At 44.5% G+C, this 26,423-nt stretch overlaps 1 pseudogene; it reads right to left on the bottom strand.

Moving 5' to 3' along the window:
- Positions 1-39: 39 nt before the first annotated feature.
- LOC130102201 (uncharacterized) lies at positions 40-14,956 on the bottom strand (annotated as a pseudogene).
- Between the last annotated feature and the right edge of the window lie 11,467 nt (positions 14,957-26,423).

Below are 26,423 nucleotides of genomic sequence, written 5' to 3'. Positions count from 1 at the left end.
CTAGGGGGGCTCCGTAGTTTACAAATGAATAATAACAGATAAATTCCCACATTCTGATTTTTTTAATTATTGCTGTTCATTAGTAAAATGGATAAAACCTTCTTAATCTTTCTTATTCAGCAGATCACCTCCCAGCAGGTTTGACATTATCCTGGAAGTAGCCAGGGTTGGTGATGTTGCCAGCAGGTTTGTAAAAGGCCACAGTGATGAACTTGCCCTTTCCATCTGATGCCAGGCCGACCCCAACCTGGTCTGTAGACCTCCAGATCATCTGGGTGAAGTTACCTGTGCGTTTTTTTCAGGTGTAAATTTTTAGTTATGGTTTGTGATATGTATTGTCTTTGATCTGTATTTTAACATAAACATACATATTGAATCGATCGATATTTGCTCTAATATTTTACAGCTTTGTAAGACTTGAGAAATTAGATGAATGCCAGGCAGTCTACTTGAGGAACGACAAAGGACCTTTCTGGAAATTAACATTTGAACTATCTCTTGTGAAGGTAGCATTACCATTCGAGATGCAAATCTCACCTCAGAATCATCCTAATCTATACATGTATTTCACACTTCCCCCACTCCCTCTCTCTCATGCTTAGATCAACTGAAACTCACCCAAAATCTATATGGTTTATATATGTACAATTATCATACAGTTTTATAAATGTTTGGTATAATTTGAAATGTCTCAGTGCGACTGGTACAAAGGTCTCATTCCCAAAGAGGCCACTGAGACATTTCAAATTATACCAAACATTTATAAAACTGTATGATAATTGATCATATATAAACCATATAGATTTTGGGTGAGTTTCAGGTGATCTAAGCATGAGAGAGAGGGAGTCAAACATTCGCTTACATTTGATGATGCACAGATATCATTAAAACCTTTTCATTTATGGAGTCAGATGAAATAACGAGTTAGAACATGAAAACATTTATTTCATTTAATCAAATTACTTTGCCACAAGGAAAAAAGTAACACGCAGAGACCTTCACCCGCTGATCGAATGCTGCCATTGGATCAATTGAGTCGGGCTTACAGCTTTAACCATTTAACCTCTTCAGTTGATATGAGTGCAAAATGAATAACCTACCAGTTCCACTTTGAAAGCCAGGAATTGCAAAGTTGTACTTTACATTTTCCTTGTACCATGATTCAGCAACCTCTTTTCCTATGGTTAAAAAATATATATTATTAATAGTTTTTTTATTAACTTTATCATTCTGGTGTGCAATAGTTTCTTATATTGAGACCCATTTGGGGGAATAACCAATTTACCTGTTGGATGCACCATGTTGGATGTCCATTTGTAAGACATCTCTCCGTCTCTCCATGACCTTTGCCGCTGTTCTTCAGGGCGTTAATGCTAATCAGATGTGCTGCCCAATCCTGAGCATCTTTACTGAGGATGGGGCACAGCGAGAGAGGCCGTGCCCCATGTTGCCGCCGGTACTCATTTTGAGCTTCAAGCAGAGTCTGACGAAACTGGGACAAGATCTCACCTTTATCACAGGAAAAGAAAAAGCTGTTAATTCCTGAAGAGACTTTTGAGTTGAAACTGAGGCTTTGGTCTTTTTGACGTCACTTTTTACATGATTTCAAATAAGTTTGTGCACAGCTTTATACATCAAATAGTGCTGCAAAATGAAAACAATGGACCTGACTGTGTGTCTTTATTATGTTTAATTGCAAGTGTTCCACAAAGCAGTCTTTGTAGAAGCTGATTTTCTCAAACTAATGACCAATTACTGGTAACTACTCATTAAAACTACTAATAGTATTTGATTAAGTACATGTTGGCATGAAAGGAAGCATTTATTCTGCTGAATTCAAATAGATACAAAAAACTAAAATAAGCATTGTTTTATTAAACAATAGTACTGTGATGATCAGAAAAGGGTTATAATAGTTCACTCATAGTTAACCCACTATAAAACAAACAATTCTGTTTCTTATGGAAGTCCATTTCTGCTACATAACTGGAAAAAAAAATCTTTATTATGACATATTAAAGGGATAGTTCGGCCAAAAATGATATTTAAACCATGCATTACTCACCCTCAAGCCGTTCGAGATGCATATGTCAATCTTGTTTCAGACGAACACATTTTCAGTTATTTTAGAAAATGTCTTAGACCCTTCAGTGGATATAATGTGAAGCAATGGGGTCCACCTCCTTCAAGTCCCAAAATGTGCATATATCCTTCACAAAAGTAATCCAACCGGCTCCAGGGGGATAAACGAAGGCCTTATGAGGGTAATCCGTGCGGTTTTGTCGTAAAAATATACATATTTAAAACTTTATAAATGAAAATATCTGACTTCCGGCAACGATCGACGCGCGTCCACGGGTGATGGAAGTCGGCGTAGGTAGGACGTAGCGTCGTGACGTAGAACGAACGCGCCCGCGCAGCCAGAGAGCAGAGCAAAACATCACCCGTGAACGTGCGTCGATCGTTGCCGGAAGTCAGATATTTTCATTTATAAAGTTTTAAATATGTATATTTTTACGACAAAACCGCACGGATTACCCTCATAAGGCCTTCGTTTATCCCCCTGGAGCCGGATGGATGACTTCTGTGAAGGATATATGCACATTTTGGGACTTGAAGGAGGTGGACCCCATTGCTTCACATTATATCCACTGAAGGGTCTAAGACATTTTCTAAAATAACTGAAAATGTGTTCGTCTGAAACAAGATTGACATATGCATCTCGAACGGCTTGAGGGTGAGTAATGCATGGTTTAAATATCATTTTTGGCCGAACTATCCCTTTAAGTCAAAATTATGACATAAATTGAAATGATGAGATAAAATGTAAAAAATCTAATAAAAATCTCATAATTTCCATAAATCCATCATTTTGACTTAAAGGTATTGTAGGTAGGAGTTTTATAAAAAACCTTTTTTCCAAATGTGTTTAAACTTTCTGTATATATCAATGCATAATTAAAATGTAAGTACTCTGATAAAAAGAGTATAAAAATCGAGTGACTCTAGACCGTTTAATCTGCACTAAACACAGCTCATTATTTCCATCCGAGACGAAACAAAGGATTGGCTTAGGCGACTGTCACTCTCTCGCAACCATGGCAACCACCCTTTTGCCACACAGGAACTGCCCACTTGCGCGTATCCGTTTGATTTGAGGAATTCAAGAGGCACGGAACCTAGGAATAGCAAAACAATGGCAGAGAAAGACCAATCAAAGTTCACATATGCAGTTCGTGAAGGCAAACCAGGCAAAAAAAGGAAGACAGTAACGTTACTAGAAAAGGTAATGAACAAAAAGTCTTTGGATAAACAACGAAATAAAACGCGTGTCAATATCGGCGTGGCTTTCCAGCGATGGCGAGAACTGAGAGACCTCAAGGGGCTGAAAAGTGACGCCTTGTGACGACCTCCTCTGCTTCGCCCTCGACCCCGGATCTGTCCTCGAACACCATAAATGTTATGAATGTTACACGAAATTCATCTTCATCACAGTGTAAATGATGGCAATGGAAAAACGTGTATCATGCAATCTGTTTTTAGCTTTGCCTTATAGATAACTAGCTCGTTAGCGAATCAATAAATATATATATTTTAAACTTTACCAATATCAATATGCTAGCTTGATAGTGAGTACTAAAATACATCTTATTTGTTTATCTTCATAATGATAAAGTAAGATTTTTTTATTACATGTGATTCTGACATGATGTCACTACATGCACTGCGCTCCTTCCTCTCCGCTCGTCTCAGGTAAATAATGCGTCTTCAGCTCAGCGGTCGGAGTCGCGCGTTCATGTGTTTTTGGGACGTGACTTTGGAAGGAGCCCAGAAGGGAGGGGGTGGAGTGAATGGAAATAATGAGCTGTCTTTAAAACAGTCGTGAGAGGTCTACAGACACTCGATTTTTATACTTTCTTTTTCAGAGTACTTACATTTTAATTATGCATTGATATATACAGCAAGTTTAAACAAATTTGGAAAAAAGTTTTTTTTATAAAATTCCTACCTACAATACCTTTAACTGATTCATCAAAGCATGCTTTATTTTCTTATGTGGCAAAAAATAGTCCTCCATAGTTTCTTGAGGTATTCATGTCCTCATTGCTTACCTTCTGAGCTGCTGCTCTGTGGAGACTGACTCTTACATGGTGCTGGTCCAGAACTGTGAGATGATGAAGGCAATTGGTTTGACTTGATGCTGAGAGCAGCAAGTGCTTGTCCAACTCTGTCAGCTGAACACCAAAAAATATGTTTAAAACTTTCTGTGAACATTATACAATAAGAGTTATAATAAATATAATTTAATTATATTGAATATATATTATATTTTAATTAAATTAATTGATATATTATTTATAATTACACAATAAATATAATTACAAATTATATATAATATATATATGTATTAAAGGTGCATTGCGCAACATTTCATGTTAAAAATACCCGTTTTTCTAACCCATACATGATTAAACAATTGCCTGATGGGCTGAATGAGCCCTTCTCTGATCACTGCGATTGCCTCTATAATCCTGTACAGTAAAATAAATAAGAGGGATTCGGGCCGGAACGTGATGCGCGTTCACGCTCCCCTGGCTATGTCTGGCAGGTTTGTGTATTTGCCGCCATTCTCCGTATTAGCGAAGACAACTCGAGCGACAAAACTTTAGTCAACTTTCGACAAAAGTAGAAGATGGACTCTAGGGCTGTTGGAACGAATTCCACAATTCGAATATAATTCGAATATTAAAAAAATCAATACTATTCGAATGCTGAAGTTACTATTCGAATATTTTTATTTTTTTTATATGCAATCTTGTCTTTCTCACCACCTTGGCTTACACGCATGTGAAAATGAAATGCTTTTGTTTCGTCTGATGAACAATAAAGTTTTTGAATTGTAACACAATTGTGCACGTTATACACGTTGATCATCATAACAATACTGTCAAAAATGGTAAATGTTTAACGACGTAAAAAAGCGCCCGTGAAGCGCAAATATCTTGGCGAATACTCAACGGATTCGGTGAGCACCAAACTCGCTGGAACCGTCTAGTCGAACTGAAAAGAACGATATAAATTTCAGAATGTTTGGTGGTGTTTTCGCGGAGATATTAGCCGAAAACCATCGGAAGCGCTTCAACCATATTCAGCGTGAATAAAATGTTTATTGTAATGTTAGATGTCCCTCTTGTGGACAGAACGTGTAACAACAACCACATGCTATAGTGGCATTGGCGATCCATAAGCCTGAGTAATGTCGTAAATATTAATAATAGGATGAATTTGAGCATTTCAAGTAACAACAGGTAACTTTTCAACCTTCATAATATATTTCCAAGTCTCTTGTGATGGTACATCGACTTACAATAGGTTGAATGACACGTCTGCCATAGCCTGACGGGGTCTGTAGCGTTTTTAATCGTACTTTTAAACTTCGGGTTTCGGGTAGTAACCGGCGAACAAAGAGAACTACTCGGTTACTATCGTAACCTCAGTTCCCTGAGAGAGGGAACGAGTATTGCGTAGCTATACGCAGTGGGGAAACTCCTTTTCCTCGATTTACTGAAACCTATATGTAAAACGCATTTGCAGCTGCACAGCCAGCACACTGAGCGTCTGGCACGCTCATAGGCTGTGCTGCCGCAACTGCACAACCAATGGCGCGGGCGACTCTGACCTGCAGCCAATGAGCTAGCTCAACGTCAGAGCCCGTCAAGGGGGTGTGGCTTAGCCTATAAAAGACCCCCGAATTCGCCATTATAGCAGGTTTAAACGACTGAAGCGACAACTTCACCAGTTACTAAATGCGGCCGGCTACGCAATACTCGTTCCCTCTCTCAGGGAACTGAGGTTACGATAGTAACCGAGTAGTTCCCTTTCGAACGGTCACTTCGTATTGCGTAGCTATACGCAGTGGGGACGCCCTGTAAAACGCCGCACCCTTAGTAACTGGTTGCACTGCAACTCAGGCCCCCTGAGCTAACAGAACAAGCCAGAACCCAATAAATAAATATATATATAACAGACCAGACACTGTCAGGCCTGAATAATATATAAGAGTCAGTAACAACCAACAGAATATGCTAACAAACCCCGACACTGTCGGGATTATTAGTACAATTCATAACCGGCCTAAACGGGTTTTATATATGTATGTATGTGATTATGCACAGTAATTTTTTGTAGACAAGACCAGACAGCATCGAGTCTTAATCATACTGAAAGAACCTTCACCTGCAGGGAAGGCACCTCCATATTATAGAACTTCATAAATGTGGAAGGCGAGGACCAGCCGGCCGCATCACAAATATCTTGAATGGGAAACCCAGATGACCACGCCCATGACGAGGCCATGCCTCTAGTCGAATGGGCCCTGACACCTATAGGGCAAACCTGACCCACTGAAGTATAAGCCATAGAAATGGCATCCACTATCCATCTAGACAGTCTCTGCTTGGTAACTGGACCACCCTTAGATCGGCCACCAAAGCAGACAAACAGCTGTTCTGACTGTCTAAAAGACGCAGAACGCTCCAGATAGACTCTCAGCGCCCTAACAGGGCAGAGAAGATTAACCTCCCCATCCTCAGCAGAAGGGGGAAGGGCTAATAGCGTGATAACTTGCGCTCTAAACGGCGTTGAGAGCACCTTGGGTATGTAATCATGCCTGGGTTTGAGAATGACTCTGGAGTCATCCGCTCCAAACTCCAAACATGCCGGACTCACAGAAAGGGCCTGCAGATCTCCCACTCGCTTGATAGATGCCAATGCCAACAGGAGAGCAGTCTTAAGCGAGAGTGGTTTTAGATCCACCGACCGGAGCGGTTCAAAAGGCGGCCCCTTCAGGGCCCTGAGGACCGTGGAGAGGTCCCAGGGAGGTACTGATGGGGGCCTGGAGGGGTTAATTATTTTTCTAGTGCCCTTCAGAAATCTTACCACCAGGTCATTTCTTCCCAGTGATTGACCAGCCCCCAACGCATGATGCGCTGCGATGGCTGCCACATAAACTTTGAGCGTGGACGGGGTGCGGCCCGCGTCCAGTAGCTCCTGCAGGAAGGAGAGTACCACCGATACCTCACATGACTCTGGGTCAACTCGATTTTTCGAGCACCAGCTGGAAAAACCCGACCACTTCAAAGCATAAAGACGCCTAGTAGACGGGGCCCTTGCTTCAGAGATAGTGCTTAAGACCTTGTCAGGAAGGCCCCCCGGTACCCGTTTAGGGGCCACACATGGAGGGCCCATAAATCGGGTCGGGGGTGCCATATCGTCCCTTTGGCCTGTGTGAGGAGGTCCCTCCTCATTGGAACGGGCCAGGGGACCGTGTCTGACAGCTGAACCAGCTCCGGAAACCATGGTCTGGATTTCCAGAGAGGAGCCACCAGAAGGACTGGGCATCCGCTCTCCCTGACCCGTTCGATGACTTGTGGGACCATCGAGATGGGGGGGAAAGCATAAAGGGGGCGGTTGGGCCAGGGATGGGCCAGCGCGTCCCTGTTCTTCGAGAAAAACACCCTGCAGTGGGTGTTGGCTCTCGAGGCGAAAAGGTCGATTTCGGCCTCGCCGAATCTCTCCCATATCAGACTGACCGTCTGAGGGTTCAGAGACCACTCGCTTAGGGGAGTGTTGCCCCGTGAGAGCATATCCGCGCCCAGATTTTGGACGCCCGGGATGTGCGCTGCTCTCAGGGAGCTCAGGTTGGCCTGTGCCCATAGGAGGAGGTCCCTCGCCATAGCATGCAGGTTGCCCGACCTGATGCCACCCTGGCGATTTATGTAGGCCACCACTGACATGTTGTCCGTACGGACCAGGACATGGTGACCCCTGAGGTTTAACAGAAATGCTTTCAGGGCCAAACCAACTGCTTTCATTTCCAGACAGTTGATATGTAAGCTCTGCTCCGTGCTCGACCAGAGGCCTGAGGCAGGCCTGCCCTCGTGCAGCGCTCCCCAACCCAGGTTGGATGCGTCTGTAAAAACCACCTTCCTCCTGGAAACTACCCCCATGGTCACCCCCTCGCGGTACCAGTCCTGAGCCCGCCAGGGAATCAGTGTTCTTAAACACCCGTGATTCACCATAATGCGCAGGCTGCCTGACTGCCATGCATGGGTTGGCACACGGCGTTTCAGCCAGTGCTGCAGCGGGCGCATGCGCAGTAATCCCATGTGGAGTACTGATGATGCGGCTGCCATTAGACCAAGCAGTTTCTGAAACCTCTTCAGAGGCGCGCGCTCGCGCGCCCTGAATGCGGCTGCCAGTGTCTGCACAGATAGCGCGCGCTCTAGAGTGAGCCGCGCTTTCATTGTCACCGAGTCCAAAACCGTGCCCAGAAAGACCACAGTCTGGCTGGGGTTCAGTTCGCTTTTGGCAACATTGATTGTGAGACCCAGGCATTTTAAATGGCCGAGAATCAAATCCCTGTGAATTATTAGTTCGTCTCTCGACTGCGCTAGCACCAGCCAGTCGTCGAGATAATTCAGCACACGCACTCCCTGGCTTTTTAGCGGGGAAAGCGCTGCATCCATACATTTCGTGAATGTACGGGGTGCCAGACACAGACCGAACGGCAGAACGGTGTATTGATATGCCCTCCCCTCGAAGGCGAATCTCAAGAATGGCCTGTGACGAGGGTCGATCTGAATATGAAAGTATGCATCTTTCAGATCCATTGAAACAAACCAATCCCCCAGGCGAACTTGCGCGAGAATTTGTTTGAGTGTTAACATTCTGAAAGGCCGTCTCATGAGAGCCCTGTTCAAACGTCTCAGATCTAGTATGGGTCTGAGCCCGCCGTCTTTCTTTGGAATTAGAAAATAGCGGCTGTAAAACCCCGAATACATTAGCGCGGGAAGGACTGACTCTATCGCTCCTTTTGCTAATAAATTCTGAACTTCGGTGCGAAGCACGTGACCCACGCCGCTTCTCACCGATGTCTCGATAACCGCCTGGAATTTCAGGGGTCTGCGAGCGAATTGGAGCGAGTAGCCTCGCTTTATAGTGTTTATGACCCAACTCGACACACCAGGGATGGCTTGCCAGGCCAACGCCCGTGTGGCTAGGGCTTGACACACTGAATGGGGGGGACCGCCTAACATAGGGGGACCTGATACCCTTACACTGTGATTTGTGCACATACTGAGTGTTTGACTGATTATACCGGCTTTTGCCCAGGGGGATTTCAGTCTTACAACAGGGCGGGGGCCGCCTAGTGAAGGGGGACCGTGAACCCGTGTGATGTGATTGTGAAACATACTCTTTTTGTGCTTTATTTGGGTCGCCGTGAAAACGGCGTTTGTTTGCAAAGACGCGCTCACTGCTGCGGGCCTGTTTACAATAATAAAATCCCCAGCCGCCTGAACTGAACAGGGAGCTGTGGGAAGTTTTGCCGGTTTTTTCGAGGGTGGTCCGGCTAGCGCGAGACACGAGCCCTCTCTCTTTCCTCTCCGTGCTAGGACGACTTCGGAGGCACCTGGTCGGCCGCGGCGCTGGGTCGAGGGCCTTGACGCCTGGGGAGCGGGTAGCGCTTCGCGGGCCTTGGCTGGCGTTGGCTATCAGCCGCAGGGCGGGGCTGAGAGGCCTGTTTCACCGGCTTGGCTGGATGAGGCGAAGGCGGCGGCTTGGGCTTGCTGGTCGCGGAGCTCGAACGTTTCGGCAAGAAGTGTCGCATGGCCTGGGACGCTTTCTGTGCCTCTGTGTACCTCTGTGTACCTGAGAATCCTTTCACCGCCGGGCCGAAGAGCCCGGAGCTGGACACCGGGGCGTCGAGAAACCTCGTTCTGTCGGCGTCCTTAATCTCGGTGAGGTTAAGCCAAAGATGGCGCTCGAGCACGACCAAGCTCGCCATGTTTCTTCCGATGGCCTGTGCTGTAGCCTTAGTAGCACGCAGCGCTAAGTCTGTAGCACTCCTCAGGTCTCGAAAGGTCTCCGGGTCCGGGCCAGTCTCGTCCATGGACCGGAGGAGTTTGGCCTGGTAGACCTGCAATACGGCCATCGTGTGCAGGGCCGATGCAGCCTGACCGGAGGCGGAGTACGCGCGTCCAGCGAGGGCTGAGGTGTTTCGGCAGGGTTTGTTGGGATGAGCGGCTCTAGCTCGCCAGCTAGCTGCAGTGCTCGGGCAAAGATGAGCTGCCACGGCCTCTTCGAGGGGCGGCAAAGACTCATAACCCTTTTCCGCTGCGCCATCCACGGAGGAGAGCGTCGCGGAAACTGCAGATCCCACACGTGCTGAGTATGGAGCGCGCCAGGCCTTGGTTAGCTCCTCGTGGACCTCGGGGAAAAATGGCGCCGGTTTGTGACGCGGGGCCTGCTGGCGCCCCTCCAGAAACCATCCATCCAGCCGACTACGAGGCGGCTCCTCGGGCGAGGCCCACTCTAGCTCGAGGTCCGCGACGGCCTTCGTCAGGATCCGAAGCATTTCGGCGTCGGAGTTTGTCCTGGTCGCTAATCCACTGGCCACAGATTGAGAAGCGGAGACGGGGTCGAGAGAGCCCGGCCATTCGTCCTCAGAAGCGGCGATGGATATGCTGTCGTCGCGCTCGAGAGATCCGCCGAAGGAGACGAGGCCCGCCACGTGTGGGGGGGGGGGCGCTGGTCTCCTGTGAACAGGACCGGTGAAGGCGTTTGAGTCGGAGAAAGTGAAGCACGCGGGGACGCGGCCGGCGTGCGTTCACCAATCTCCATACCCTCCGGTTGCCGTTGGCTGCGACGCTTCTTCTTCCTCGGAATGGGAAGCGTGGTTGAAGCGGCATCGCCGTTTCGAGAGAGAGCTAGCCGATTGCGCAGCACGGAGATAGGCATGCGGTCGCAGGCCGCACATCCGCCGACAGAGAGTGCATTCTCCGCGTGGTCGACACCCAAGCAGGAAACGCAGCTCTCGTGTTGGTCTGCCTCGTGCAGACGGCCTCCGCACGTGGCGCAGGATGAACGAGGCATTCTGAAACAAACACAATAATAGAAAGGATATAGGATGTCGCCGGATGGCCACAGGTGAGACGGCGTCAGGAGACGACGGCTTGCAGGCGAAGTCTGCTGAAGAGAAGCTCGCTCAGGCTGAAAGGCTTGTTCGACGGCGAATTCACAGTAAAAGGCTCAGGGACATGTATACTGTCGCTGAAGGAGTAAAATCTGCTATAATGGCGAATTCGGGGGTCTTTTATAGGCTAAGCCACACCCCCTTGACGGGCTCTGACGTTGAGCTAGCTCATTGGCTGCAGGTCAGAGTCGCCCGCGCCATTGGTTGTGCAGTTGCGGCAGTACAGCCTATGAGCGTGCCAGACGCTCAGTGTGCTGGCTGTGCAGCTGCAAATACGTTTTACATATAGGTTTCAGTAAATCGAGGAAAAGGAGTTTCCCCACTGCGTATAGCTACGCAATACGAAGTGACCGTTCGAAAGGGAACTACAAAATTCGACTGCTTTACGGCATATACGTCACTTCCACCACCACCCCCACTTCCTTAAAATCGGACTTGCGAGCCAAATGTTATAGTCATGGCCGAAGCAGCACAGAAAAACAAGAAAGCAAAGGTTTTATCGGAGCAAAGCAAAAAGAGAAAGTGATCGCGTTAAAGGCAGAACGAGGATCAACATTGCAGAGCTGCCAACTCTCACGCATTGGCCGTGAGACACCCGCATTTGATTGGTTTCACACGCTCACACGTACGCCACACCCCCGGTTTCTCACGCTAAATTGTCAACCCGGTCGGTCAAATCCCTGAAAGATGAGTTTATCTATAGATCTACCTGTTGAGCCACTCGTGATCGACAAGTTATACCGCAAATTAGTTCAAATCTCCCGGAATCTAGAGCGAGCGCGCACGCGAGACAGAGACTGTGCTCCAACGCGCGCGGACGGCAGAGAGAGAAAGCGAGCGAGAGACCTTGCGTGTGCAGGGAGCATCGAACCCTCCATCGAAAAAAGAATGCCTCTCTCGAACCTCTCTAATTCGCTAGAGTAGTAGCGAATTATCAATCTGGTAGCTAGTAAACGATATTCTAGTTTTTGATGGTTAGCTATCGCTAGTATTCTCGTTCTGATTTGAACTTTGCAATCGATGAAATGCAAATAGCAAATGTTTGACCTAAAAAGTGTAGTCTACTCAACATGTACAAAGAAAGGAGGAAGATTATTAATAAAATCATATTTTAGGATACCTAACATGTCTGTGATATTTGTTTATTTGTCTTGCCTCAAGCTATAATGCAAATCGATTTGTAAAATTTGCAGATTCATTTATGGTAGCTTGATATTATAATATTGACGATATATGGTTATTATCAACCACTCAAACATTGCATTGAAGTATCATATAGATCCAGTAAAACGGTAACCAATAGACTAGGCTACTATAATGACGCTGGCTTGTAAACGTGAGCATCGCGATCATTTGTCGTTAGAAAAAAAAATAAAACCCATGAAATTATATTCATATGACATGCTGAAATATATGCCACTGTACCTGGGATGAAGACATTTCACACGCGACGCAAGCAGAACACCTGCATGTGACCTCCTCCTACAGTGTTCAGGGCTATCCTGGTTGTCAACAATTGCACGTGCATGTAGGATGACAGAGTTTACGACAGTAGTAGAGGACAATACTGTTTCCCAACTGTAGGGGGAGCCCGAGAGCAAAAAACTACCTGTTGTTACTTTAATATTCGAATATTATTTGAATATTAAATAAAACAAGGAATGGAATTCGAATAGTATTATAGAGGAAGATTGACAGCCCTAAAAGAGACCGGCTTGTAGTTCATAAACCCCAAACGCAAACTCCACGCAAGACAAAGACAGTAAGGCAGTTTCGCTTGTCGCCAGAGGGGGGCATAGTTCTGCAAAAACTCAGAGAGGTGCGCAATGCACCTTTAATAATAAATAGTCATACTTTCAATCTACATCTACTTAATACAATAATCATACAAAATATATTCAGTATTATATCCCTGCACATGTATGCATATCAGACTTACCAGATGGGGTGGATTTGAAGTCGAGTTTGGAACCTGCCGGTAGGACATTTCTTTCAAAATATCCAGCATTGCTGATGTTTCCTGCTGGGAGGTACTGACCCACCACAAAAGTTGTGTTCCCGTCAGTGGCCAGTCCAACTCCCAACTCCTTTGTGTCCTTCCACACCACCTGTGTGAAGTGACCTGGAGAAACCACCAGATGTCAGAACAGGGACTAAACCAAACGTCTAACCACCCCAGATTGTTTACAGTAGATTCACCTGTTTTGGAGGTGAATCCAGGCCTGCTGAAATTGTAGTCTTTAATCTCACTGTACCAGCTTTCCACTGCCTCACGTCCTGTATAAATTACAAACACGCGATTTTCAAAACATGCAAACAAGCTCATGAGACACAACTGGTAATGAAATAATGATTGCTTTAAAATAAATAACCCAAGCTCCAATTGTATGCAAAGAATTCACATCTAAGATGCCTGACTGAAAAGTGAGCAAGCGAAACATTAGCAAATGATACAGACAAAGTAGCTACTAAACTCTGACCTGTGAGTTTTTTGTTAGCTGAGCTCCAAGCGTAATATACATTTTCTCCATGATCTCCATTGCTGTGTTTGAGGGTCCTGATTGACAGCAGGTGTTTGGCCCACTCCTGTGAGGAGCGGCACAGGTTTTTGTTTACGGTGAGCGGCGGGGCTCCATGATGTTTCCGATATGCATTGTGAGCCTGTAGGAACTCAGCTTCAAAGCTGCTGTCTGCTACACACAAACATAAAGGTAGAAAAAATGTAGATTCCTGAACAATACATTTAAATACACACTCCCCGTTATCTTACTGACTGTGTATCTTGATTGGTGCACAATACACATTTGCACTTTTTTTCACTGTTTGTATTTATATTGTATATTTTGGTGTAAGGGAGACTTGGAAAATAAGAATTTCATTGTGTGGTCAAGACCGTAGTGTTTTACTGTGCATATGATAATAAATATATCTTGTATAAAGAGTTATTTGATGTGCAGATAGCACATTTCATGCTGACTGAAAGGAGCCTCACAGCCTCACTTTCATTCCTGTTAAAAATCAAAGATGGCACTGCTGTGAATAAGGTCTATTGAGGTGCACATGCTCTGTTTCAGAAACCATAAAACAACAGTACAAAGAAAGAATGGACTATCACATTTCATTTGCATTACGGCTAGACAGATAAATATGCCAAAAGGTGCATTTTAACCTGTGTGTTTGCATTTGTGCAAAGAGGACACCATTGGAAAAGTGCTGAGAAGAAAAGCTGCACAATTTAAAATATATTTAATGGCCATTTATTCATCATTATACAACATTTAGATTAAACAAATTGCATTGATTTTTAGGTACCTTTCCCAAACCAAACTTAAAGGGTTAGTTCACCCAGAAATTAAAATTCTGTCATTAATTACTCCCCTTCATGTCGTTCCAAACCCCTAAGGCTTTCGTTCATCTTCGGAGCACAAATGAATATCTTTTTGATGAAATCTTAGAGCTTTCTTTCCCTCCATAGACAGCTACGCAACATTTTGATGCTTCAAAATTTCATAAAGAGATCGTAAAACCAATCCATATGAATTGAGCGGTTTAGCCCAAATTTTCTGATGAGACTCGATTGCTTTATATGATAAACAGATATAATTTAGGCTTTTATTCACATTCAAACACTGATCAGCGAACATAAACAGAAGCTCAACCGAACCTGCTTGCTGAAGCTCAAGCGCACTTCGTAACGTGCACATTTATTTGTGTTCCGAAGTCTTACGGGTTTGGAAACGACATGAGGGTGAGTAATTCATATTTTTTTTGGGTGAACTATCCCTTGAACTTACCTTTTAAGCTGGTTGGCACATGAAGATCCCCTCTGCCTCCTGATGGTGATATTTCAGTACTGCGAGGAGAGGAACTGAGGGTGCTCTGTTTGAAGGAATGCCCGATACACCATGCGTTGGACCCACTTTGTCAGCTGAATGTTGCCAGATAAATCAAATTTTTACTATACTGTAATGAACATAAACTATATCTAATATTTGAAGTACTCTGTAACATTTTATTAATGTTTAAAGTAATTGTCATTAATTAATTAAATAATTTATATTTATAAAGTGTAATATTAAGGATATAGAGAAAAAAAAAGAAAAAAACATGAAACAAATGTCTTCACAAATAGATAAATAAATAAAAAGTGTACTCACTTGTACCAGAGGGCTTTGAGTCTACTTTGGAGCCTGTCAGTAGGACATTTTTTTCAAAATAACCCACATTTGTGATGTTTCCTACTGGGAGGTACTGAGTTTTTGACCCACTACGAAAGTTGTGTTCCCATCAGTAGCCAGTCCCACCCCCACCTCTTCAGTGTCCTTCCACAGCACCTGTGTGAAGTGACCTGGAGAAACCACTAGGAGTCAGTGTTGTAAAAGAGACACCACCCAGAGTGTTTACAGATAAGGTGCGTTCCATTCGACAGGGTCCATGCAGTGTTCACTGCTCCCTACTCCCTGAACACGGTACACCAGTTGAAGTGGACTTCGCTGACAATAATCACTCATTTGAGTCATTTGGAATGCCCTGCATCGTCATCAAAGAAAGGCAACAACAGGGTCGCGCAGATTATGATATAACTTAATAACATATAATCACTCATTTGGACATATAGGGTGCTTCTCATTTCTTATTTGTGCATCCTCGTTTCCTTTCATCGCTTCCTTTCCTCGCGTCTCAGCTCCACCCCCTGTAGGACGCGAGGGAAGGCTGCAAGGGAAAAAAATGAGGACGGAGGATACTTGATCACTCGAGCCACTTCATTGCGTCATCGGCAGTGCTCAAAGGATCTGCCCTTATGTTGTTAAAGTTTGTTTATTTAAGAAATTCATAATAAATAATAATAAAGCAAGATACCTTGTTGAAATCTGTGAGTTGTGTGGTTTATGTAAACTACAAAAGTAAAGTATAAATTCAAATGATTGTGACAGATGTGAAGGGGGAGGAGAATTGATACGTGCGTCATGTTTAGTCGATAAAACTCTTCCGCAAAGGGTACACCTTTTTTTTCATTAACAAAAATATCAACATACAAACTCTTGTAGGGAAAAGAGAATATACATGGGTATATACAAATGTTGTCAATATACAAAAGTATTAACCAAGCAGAAAACAATAAAAACAAACCAAAAAAGCGGGGGAGCTATTTCAAAATACACAAGTCAAAAGCAAAAAAGGCTAAAGAAAATAAAAATAACTTTTGGAGCGGCACACAAGGGGGCAAAGGGTACACCTGTATCCTCGCTCATAGCTCCTCTGGAAGCCTCCTCACTCCTCGATCCTGATCGCCTCCTCGCGGTGCAATGGGCTCTATGCACGGCGGTATTTCCGGTGAAGGTCTAAGGATGCTGGATTACTTCCGCCGATCGTAGAGTCCAATGCTATACCGAGAATTTATATTGGTTTTTATACTCTATTGCTATACTAAAGAAACGTTAGTCACAAAAACAGACAAAACAGACACCCCTCGTTTTGTTTATCCTTCTTTGTTTATTATATTAAATAAACATAACTATATATAAAATTACATCTAAACGTATTAAAGTTTCGTTTCAAAGACGAGAGGACAGTACATTTCCTCGGTTTTCCTCCGCTTTAAATCTTCCCAACCGGAAACGCAAGAGCATCCTTGCATCAAACGCGGAAGTTATGCGTGCATATAGCCCATTAGAGAATTGAGATGTCCTTCAAGATGGCTGAGCTCGATTGGTTTCCGGGTCATAGGATGGAGGACGGAGGAGCGAGGAGACGAGGAGGGATATTGAGAAGCACCCAAGAATCCCGGCCTACTATAACTATAGCAATAACCCGGTCGCGAAGGGCCATGTAAACACCGGCAAAAACCCGAATATGCTCATATCCCGGATTTTAAAAACCGGGATATTATACCTGGGGTACCCCTTTTCTAACCCGAATTTTTGGTCATGTAAACGCGCATCGGCATATCCCCATAGTGATGTGTGTTCTGCGCATGTTCTATTCGCAAGGAATCTTGGTCTTTTGAGTAGAGAAACTTCTCGGCGCATACAAAAACCCGCGTGCAGTATAGAGGGTATGCGCATGACGTCACCGTCGGCCGGAGTGAATGCGGTCACGCCCACAAGTGGCAAAAAGACTGAGCGGCAGCATTTGTTTTCAGCGTGAATGCCGTGAAAATCACACAAAACACATCTAAAACGGGAAAGAGCTTTGCGATTGACTGTACAACTAGATTTGACCAGAAATCTGAGGTACTGTATATTTTTACAGACTGCAAAAAGCTACAGAACAGAGAATTGGATGTTTTTGAATAAACACTGACAAAAAACTATACAAGTTTTAGGGCTGGACGATATGATGATATACAGTATTACATTAATGTAAGTGATCACTCGGATTTAGACCTATCTATATTGTATTTATATAAAACGTTTACAGGCAAATTGTCTTCATTTATTTCCCCGGCGTCGAAATCAGGCACATATAAATGTCAGGAAACACGATTCCTGGCTGCATGTCAATATCCATGGATCACTGGATCTTTGATAAGTTGTAAGGAACACTATATCGAGTCCAACTTTTAGTTTAAACTGATAATAGTTTGTTTTACTCGCGTTAACGCAGTTTCCCCTATTAACTCCAGTCACGCAGCAGCTCTTCTGCCACTCAGTCCCGCTGAGGCGGGGAAGTGACGTTAATGCATTCCCTCAATTTCCAGCCGACGTCACAGTTGCGTCACGGCGCTAGCTGGTGGCAGAACAAAGGGAAAACTGGAGGCGGCAAATACAAACCAGCACAGATTCGGCTACAAAATAAGGATCTTAAATTATTCTTCTTATTATTAAATGTCATCTTGTTGTGTTGTTGGGTGCAAGAATCAATGAAAAATTAATATGCTTTATCTGCAACTTTTTATTTCTAGAAAATATTCACCTCATTAAAATAAAATTGCACCGTAATGTCACTCTTTACATTGTCGTCTTCATGGTGCTGGCTAGGCAGAACTGCGGATCGTACCACACAACTTGTACATGACCATTCAGCACATAGTTATAGGCATCTAAAGATTTATATGCCCTCCGTTTCTCTATCAGGTAGGTGTAGAAGTCAGGACACTCAACCGGAGGTAGCGTTAGTGTAGTGTTTTGAATTTTGTGACCGTTCCAGTAAACTTTGTCATCCTTCTTGAATTTATTATTTATTTCTATTGTATTTTTTTTTGTTTCTTTGCTCATATGCTGTTCATATTCTGTATAGAATATGGGAGAAATGTTCGTTTTTGTTTTAAAATAGTGTATTGAGTTCCCTTATCGAGTCGGTCTCGACATTACGTAGGCCTATGGGGAAATCCATTTTCCTCGAATCATGAAGTCTGATAGACTAGGCTTGTTTGAGATGCGCCTTGCCCAAGGGGGTAATCCATCGACCGGAAGTTGAAGCCGGCCGGGTACCGCCATCTTGTAGCAGAACTTCACTTGCGTTAGCATTTCCATTGACTACCATTCATTTTGGCGTCACTTTGACAGCGAATAACTTTACATCTGAGGCGTTTAAAGACTCCATTTGTCCATTATTTATTTCTAAAGAAACACGACAATGTATAAATGGCTCCATTACCTTCTATGTTACATTATGGCCCCGTAGAAACAGTTTTAGTAAAAATAGGCTAACGATTGCGTCATAACCACTCGACTCTCTGTCGCGCTGTACAGAAATTACCGTACAGACAGGAGGAGAAGCTCGCAGGCAATCGGGGGGACGTCCCGTCAAGAGAGAAGCCCATAGATAATGAGTCCATAAAAGCAACGGAATACTTACTCCTGCTCACTCACGATAAAGGACTCTTTGCTCAAGTTCCCCGTCTCTGCAAGATTAACGTTGGCAACTTTCACGCACAGCTACTAGAAGAGTAACGTCTGTCAGACAGGTTGCTCACGTCATCAAGCTTAGTTTGAGTCGGTCTGAGTCTGCGCGTCAGGAACGGAAGTGCTCAAAAATCGCTAAAAGTGGGCTTCAACTGTCTCAACTGAGTTTCAATGAGATCGCTCTGTCCATTTCTTTTACTGTCTATGGCCTTGCCTCGCCTGAAATGTAGTCGAGAGTAGGCGGCTGCAGTGAGAGGAGGAGTGAAAAAAGCGCAGGCAAGCCGGATGGGTCGCTCTTCTCGCAGTGGATCAGACACCTGTGAGATCAAAGGAGGATATCGCGGGATTCACGGGTTTCACACTCGTGCATGGTGTTGCTAATAAACTGGATGTAATTTAAGTTTTGTTGCTTGAATATGAAAATAAATATAATGAACAAGACACCCAAAGCACTTATTTAATTCCATTTTAAATAGGCCTACATGTTTATGAATCATTTTTTCTTTAATACAGATATGTGTTTTTATTTATTTTTTTTTTTAAAACATTACATCACATAGATGCACTGTCAGAGAGTTTGGGGATATCCACACATAATTTCTACACATAAAACATGATATCAGAGCTTTAAAATCAAACATTTTAAAAGAGAACAATACATCACGGTTGTTTAAACCAATGAGCATTAAGCTGTGTCGTCAGCAAGTCGTTTCCCATCGTGCTTTTGATCAGCGCAGTCGGTGGAGAGCAACTGCGCGCGACTGCAGAATCCGACACGTGCGCCTTGCGGTCGCGAGAGTTTTTTGACATACGCCATTTTTTTTTGTTTCTTTGCTCATATGCTGTTCATATTCTGTATAGAATATGGGAGAAATGTTCGTTTTTGTTTTAAAATAGTGTATTGAGTTCCCTTATCGAGTCGGTCTCGACATTACGTAGGCCTATGGGGAAATCCATTTTCCTCGAATCATGAAGTCTGATAGACTAGGCTTGTTTGAGATGCGCCTTGCCCAAGGGGGTAATCCATCGACCGGAAGTTGAAGCCGGCCGGGTACCGCCATCTTGTAGCAGAACTTCACTTGCGTTAGCATTTCCATTGACTACCATTCATTTTGGCGTCACTTTGACAGCGAATAACTTTACATCTGAGGCGTTTAAAGACTCCATTTGTCCATTATTTATTTCTAAAGAAACACGACAATGTATAAATGGCTCCATTACCTTTGTGGGAGCCATTTGCTATTTGTTGATGTAGTGGTGGTGGTCAACACTAGAGGGCAGTGTGCCTATGCTATAGTAGCGAAGGTCACGGTGGCACAGGCGCGCCAGCTGATTTAATGCACAGGTGTAGCGAGGGAAAGGATGCTAGGGTGGCGGGGAGATCACACGGTTTTTACCGCTGGCACGCCACAGCTAGATTAGCCCTCACGTTTGCCTATACCCTGAGCTCTGTAAACTATCTTTCCATTAAATGGGAACACCACCCAAAGACGCTAAACGTTGTGGACTTCAAATTCATCCGAAGTGGACAAATAGCGCGTCAAAAACATGATCTAGCCCTCACCCTGCCGAGTGTCTGATTAGTGCTAAGACAGTCACTACACAAGTAAAAACCGCGATCTCGCTGAGATGTCCTGGAGGAAGAACAAATGAAAAGCTGGTTTCGTTTGGATACGTTGGAAGTTGGACAGCGGCTGGATTTCGTTGGAGTGCTTTGGAAGTTGAATAAGCAAATGGATTGCTTTATCGAGCTTGAAATTGCAGTATGGTAGAGCTATAAACTGGGTCATCCATCGCCAATCTTGAGGTAGGATAAATCTTTTTATCATTGACCGGCAAAGGAAAACTTGGACGTTCTTGATAAGCAGGTTACGAACTGAAAGACTTTTACGTCTGCACAACAGTTGACGCAGTGTTAATAATATTGCTATATATGGTCACGTATTGCGAGTGTGTTGCCTAGGCAAACTAAAAGGCAATAGTCGACATAGCGCAATAACAAGGCTCGTGAATCTTACAAAGTAATCTGTTGAAAATGAGTGACACACAAGGCAATGATGAAAATAAAGCTACAGAGTTGCAACGTGAGGGTAGCGAAAAAAGGACAAGAAAGCCTACCGCTAAAGGAATCGTTATGATAATAGAAAGACTTCAAAAGGAAAGAAGTATGGTTTTTAAAAAAACAAGCAAAATAAAAGCAGACATCGTCCCGTTTTTGGTTGAAAAGGTTCCTGCAAATGTGACAAGCGTTCAACAAAAGCTAAAAGGGTTTAAGTCTCTATGTCAAAATGCCTTTGATCTTCACAACTCATTGCTCAATGAGTTTTCTCTGCCTGAAGAGGAACAGAAAAGACAGGAAGAATGGTTTCAGTCAAAAAGGTCTGTTAATGATGCCTTTGTTGAGGAAGTGTATAAATGGTTGAAGGAGATGGGAGCTTCATGTGATGATGAAAATGTGAATGATGTCGCTGACATTGTTGATGATGATGGTGATGATGACGATGATGACGATGATGATGATGATGATGGTGATGGCCAGGGGGCACAACGAAAGGTGAAAACCAAAGATGCTCAATCTGTGTGTCAAGATGACATTGGGCCAGGGGACAGTGTTTCTAATGTGTCCAGCAAAAGATCAAGCAAAAGAAGCCATGGCAGTTCCAGTACATCTTCCGCACGGTTAAAGGCAAAGGCAGAAAAGGCAGCTTTGATGGAGAAGGCTGCTGCTTTACAAAGGAAGCATCAGCTCGAGGAACAAGAGGAGGAACTCCGATTGGAAAGAGTCAAGCTGAGGAAAAGAAAGGAACAGTTGGAACTTGATGCACAAATTGCTATGGCTGCTGCAAGGCTTTCAGTGCTGGAAGGCAGTGGTGTGGGAATGGCTGCATCAGATGGAATGAACTCATACGTGAGTAAGGCATGTAAAGGGCAAAGTCTTGAACTTAATCCAAACGCAAGCATTTATGTTCCTAAACAAAGCACAATGGCTACAAAACCAACCTCAAGAGAACCACTTTTGTCTCCTATGCATGTCAAGGACCCCTTTGCACGCTCACAGAATCACGAACAGTGTCGTGTCATATCATCAGCAAGGGATAGCACTTTTAGACTGCAGTCACAGCCACACAATGGAATACATGGTACTGGCCAACAGCATCGGTTTGAAAATGTTCCTACAACCTTAGCAACTGTGCCTGCTGGATCAGTAGCTGCACAAGAACAGCAATTGCACAGGCTTCAGCCAGCACAGAACACTCCACCAATGCATAGCACTGTGGACCGGAATGCCATAAGTGGAATCTTGCAAAAGCAGAATGAGATTACAGCAATGCTTGTGCAGCAGCAAATGTCATCAAGTTTGCCACAGAAAGACATTGCCATATTTGATGGGGATCCATTGCAATTTCTTTCATTTGTTAGAGCTTTTGAACACTGTATCGAGGGGAGAACTAGCAGCTATCAAGACTGTCTGTACCTGTTAGAGCAATATACTACAGGGCAGCCTAGAGAGCTGGTTCGAAGTTGCTTACACATGTCATCGCAGCAAGGATATCAAAGAGCAAAAGGTCTTCTGAGAGAGCACTTTGGCAGTGAACAGAAGATAGCAACCGCCTACATGGACAAGATGTTCGGATGGCCTATCGTAAAGGCTGAGGATGTTAAGGCATTGCAAGAATTTGTACTTTTCCTACGAGGCTGCTGCAATGTTATGACTGAGATACAATGTATGGAGGAATTGAATATTCCATCAAATATGAAGAATGTGATAATGAAATGGCCGTACAGGCTGCGGGACAGATGGAGATCTATGGCCTGTGAGCTACAAGAGCGACGAGGCTATCGAGCCACCTTTCCTGATATGGTGAACTTTCTTGAGACTCAAGTCAAAATCTTGTCTCATCCGCTTTTTGGTGATATTGCAGACACACAATCCAGCGCTTTGAAGGTTGTGAGTAGTAGAAGGCCAGTGTCCAGGAGTAATATCAAAGGAAGCAGTTTTGCAACTAACATTTCGGCGATGCCAAGCCAGCCCAGTGCTTCGAAGGAGTCAGGCTTAGAATTCTGTCACTATTGTAAGCAGTGTCATCTGTTGCCCAAGTGTCCAGGCTTGAACAAAATTCCTCACAGGGAGAAGATTGAATTCTTGAGAGGAAAGGGTATTTGCTTTGGATGCTTGAAAGTGGGCCACATGAGTAAAGAGTGTAGAAGTCGTCTGACCTGTGATGAATGCAATCTGAAACATCCAACTATTTTGCACATCTACAATAAGGACAAGATAACTTAGACACAGGAAGAAGAAGTAAATAACGCACTGGTGTCGCTGCAGGCATGTGGTTGTACTGGGGCCGGAGATCAACATTGTACTCTTTCCATCATTCCTGTACAGGTGAAAGCTAAGAAAGGACACAAGGTGCTCAGAACATATGCCTTCTTGGACCCTGGAAGTACAGCAACATTTTGTACTAACAGGTTTTTGAAGAAGTTGAATCTGCAGGGTAAAAGGACCAACATTCTACTACGCACCATGGGCCAAGAGAAGGTTGTTGAAAGTCAAGTTGTTCCAGGTCTAGAGGTGTCCAAATTGGGTGGCAGCCAGTTCTTGGACCTCCCGGAGGTATACACACAGGACGCAATTCCAGTGTCAAAGAGCAACATTCCTAACCAGCAAGACCTTGAGAAATGGGAATATTTGAGAGATGTTAAAATTCCAGAATTGGATGCAGATGTTGAAATCTTGATTGGGACCAATGCACCAAAATTGATGGAGCCTTGGGAAATTGTTAACAGCGAAGGTGGTGGACCCTACGCCGTGAGGACCCTATTGGGGTGGGTCATCAACGGTCCATTGAGAGGCAATAGTGGATGTTGCAAGAGTAGCTGCTCAACCGTCTATGCCAATAGGATATCCATAACCAGGCTGGAGGAGATGTTGGTTTCTCAGTACAACCAAGACTTTAATGAGAAGTCATTGGAGGAGAGGCAGGAGATGTCAAGGGAAGACTTGAGGTTCATGGAGGTCCTTGAGAAGTCTACACACTTGCAAGGAGGTCATTACTGCATGGATTTACCCTTCAAGACTGATGACATCACCATGCCAAATAACCGGTGCATAGTGGAACAGCGTGTTAACTGTCTAAAAAGAAAGTTTGAAAGGAACAAATCTTATCAGGAGGAGTATACAGCGTTTCTCTCACAGATGATTGACAGCGGATATGCTAAAGTGGTGCCTAAAGACCAGCTGGATTGTACAGAAGGCCATGTGTGGTATCTACCTCATCATGGGGTGTATCACCCAAGAAAGAAGTCTCTAAGGGTGGTTTTTGACTGTGGAGCTGGATTTAAAGGAACATCCTTGAATTATCAGTTGTTGCAAGGTCCTGACTTTACCAATTCACTTTTTGGCGTTTTAACAAGATTCAGACAGGAGAGTGTTGCCCTGATGACCGATGTCCAGGCTATGTTTCATCAAGTGAGGGTGTCGAAAAGACACGTGGATTTCCTTCGTTTTCTATGGTGGCCAGAGGGAGATACGACACAAAGCCCACTGGAACATAGAATGAAGGTGCACATCTTTGGAGCTGTCTCGTCACCGAGCTGTGCAAGCTACGCTTTAAGGAGAACTGCGGCAGACAACAAGGACAACTTTCAAGCTGAAGAGATTGAGACCATATACAACAACTTTTATGTGGATGACTGTCTAAAGTCATTGCCTTCAGAGAAGGAGGCTATAAAGTTGGTTGCGGATCTCACCGAGTTGTGCTCAAAGGGAGGGTTTCGACTGCTCAAATGGACAAGTAACAGTCGGGCCGTGTTGTCGTCCATTCCTGAAGAAAAGCGATCCAAAACAACTAGGCAGCTGCACCTGGAACAAGACCGGCTACCCATGGAGATGGCACTTGGACTGAATTGGTGTGCTGAAAGTGACACTTTTACATTTAAACCTGCAGTGGAAAGACGGCCACATACTAGACGCGGAATTCTATCAATCGTTGGTTCCATATATGACCCATTGGGTTTTTTATCTCCTTTGACCTTGCTGCCAAAGTTGCTGTTGCAAGAAATGTGCCGAAAAAACTTGTCTTGGGATGAGCCCATACCACAGACACTTTTACAACAGTGGACCGGATGGCTGTCGGACTTGGAGAAGGTGGCGAAGCTTAAGGTGAGCCGCTGTATCAAGCCAAAGGGCTTTGGAAGATCTGCCAGTGCACAGCTACATCATTTTGCTGATGCTAGCAGCTATGGTTATGGCACAGTGTCCTATCTAAGGCTGGTGAGTCAAGAGGAGCGAGTGCATGTTGCCTTTATGTTGGGTAAAGCCAGGGTTGCGCCATTAAAACAGACAACTATCCCTCGTCTTGAGCTCACGGCTGCAGTGTTGGCGGTTAAGGTCGATAGGATGTTGAAGAAGGAGCTGTTGCTGCAATTGGAGGAGTCACACTTCTGGACAGACAGTCAGACTGTGTTGAAATACATCAACAATGAAACAAAACGCTTTCATACCTTTGTTGCTAACAGAGTGGCTGCAATACGGGAAGCAACAAATCTCAGTCAGTGGAAGTATATCAGCTCCAAGAACAATCCCGCTGATGAAGCCTCCAGGGGTCTGAGTGTGGATAACTTTCTTGCCTGTAAGAGGTGGTTGGAGGGTCCTGACTTTCTCCAAAGACCGGAAATGGATTGGCCAAGACCTTTGGAGCCGCAGCCCATCTCCTCAGACGACCCAGAGGTAAAAAGGGACGTCCTGGTAAATATGATTACACACACAGAAGATGCGACCTCTAAGCTCATGACTTACTTTTCTGACTGGTCTAAACTTAAAATCTCTGTAGCTTGGTACTTAAGGCTCAAATCTATTCTTTTGGAGCTGAGCAGAGAGAGGAAGTTGATTCTGGCTTCTTTAGATCTTACTGGCTCATCTTTGGAGGAGAGGATGAGAGAGGTTAGAGGAGCAATTGGCAAACCACCACTTTCTGTGAGTGAGCTCTCTAAAGCCGAAGCTGCTATCATACATTTCAGTCAGCAAGTAACATTTCAGGAAGAAATCTCAATGTTGAAAAGTGGAGCATCTTTTGTGAAGAAAACAAGCAACATTTACAAATTAGATCCAGTGCTCAGTGACAATTTGTTGAGAGTAGGTGGAAGACTGGGCCGTGCAGCTTTGCCTGAAGAGCTCAAGCATCCTGCGATTCTCTGTAAGGGGCAACATATATCCAGTCTTATTCTGCGGTCCATACATCAACAGCTTGGGCATGCTGGACGGAACCATATGCTCTCGACTTTGCGGCGCAAGTATTGGGTTACTAACGCCAACTCTGCTTGCCGGAGAATAATATCTGAGTGTGTGGTCTGTAGAAGGCATCGCGGACAGCCAAGTGAGCAGAAGATGGCTGATTTACCCAGTGAAAGAATAAGTCCAGATCTGCCTCCCTTCACCAACGTCGGGGTGGATTATTTCGGACCCATTGAAGTCAAGAGGGGGCGTGCTATGGCCAAAAGATATGGGGTCATCTTCACCTGTATGGCCAGTAGAGCTGTGC

Source organism: Rhinichthys klamathensis, unplaced genomic scaffold (assembly GCF_029890125.1).
Source record: "Rhinichthys klamathensis goyatoka isolate OS25496 unplaced genomic scaffold, OSU_Roscu_1.1 h1tg000269l_1, whole genome shotgun sequence".
Classification (NCBI taxonomy): domain Eukaryota; kingdom Metazoa; phylum Chordata; class Actinopteri; order Cypriniformes; family Leuciscidae; genus Rhinichthys; species Rhinichthys klamathensis.
Note: the sequence above shows the minus strand (reverse complement) of the source record. Positions and strands in the feature narration are given on the sequence as shown.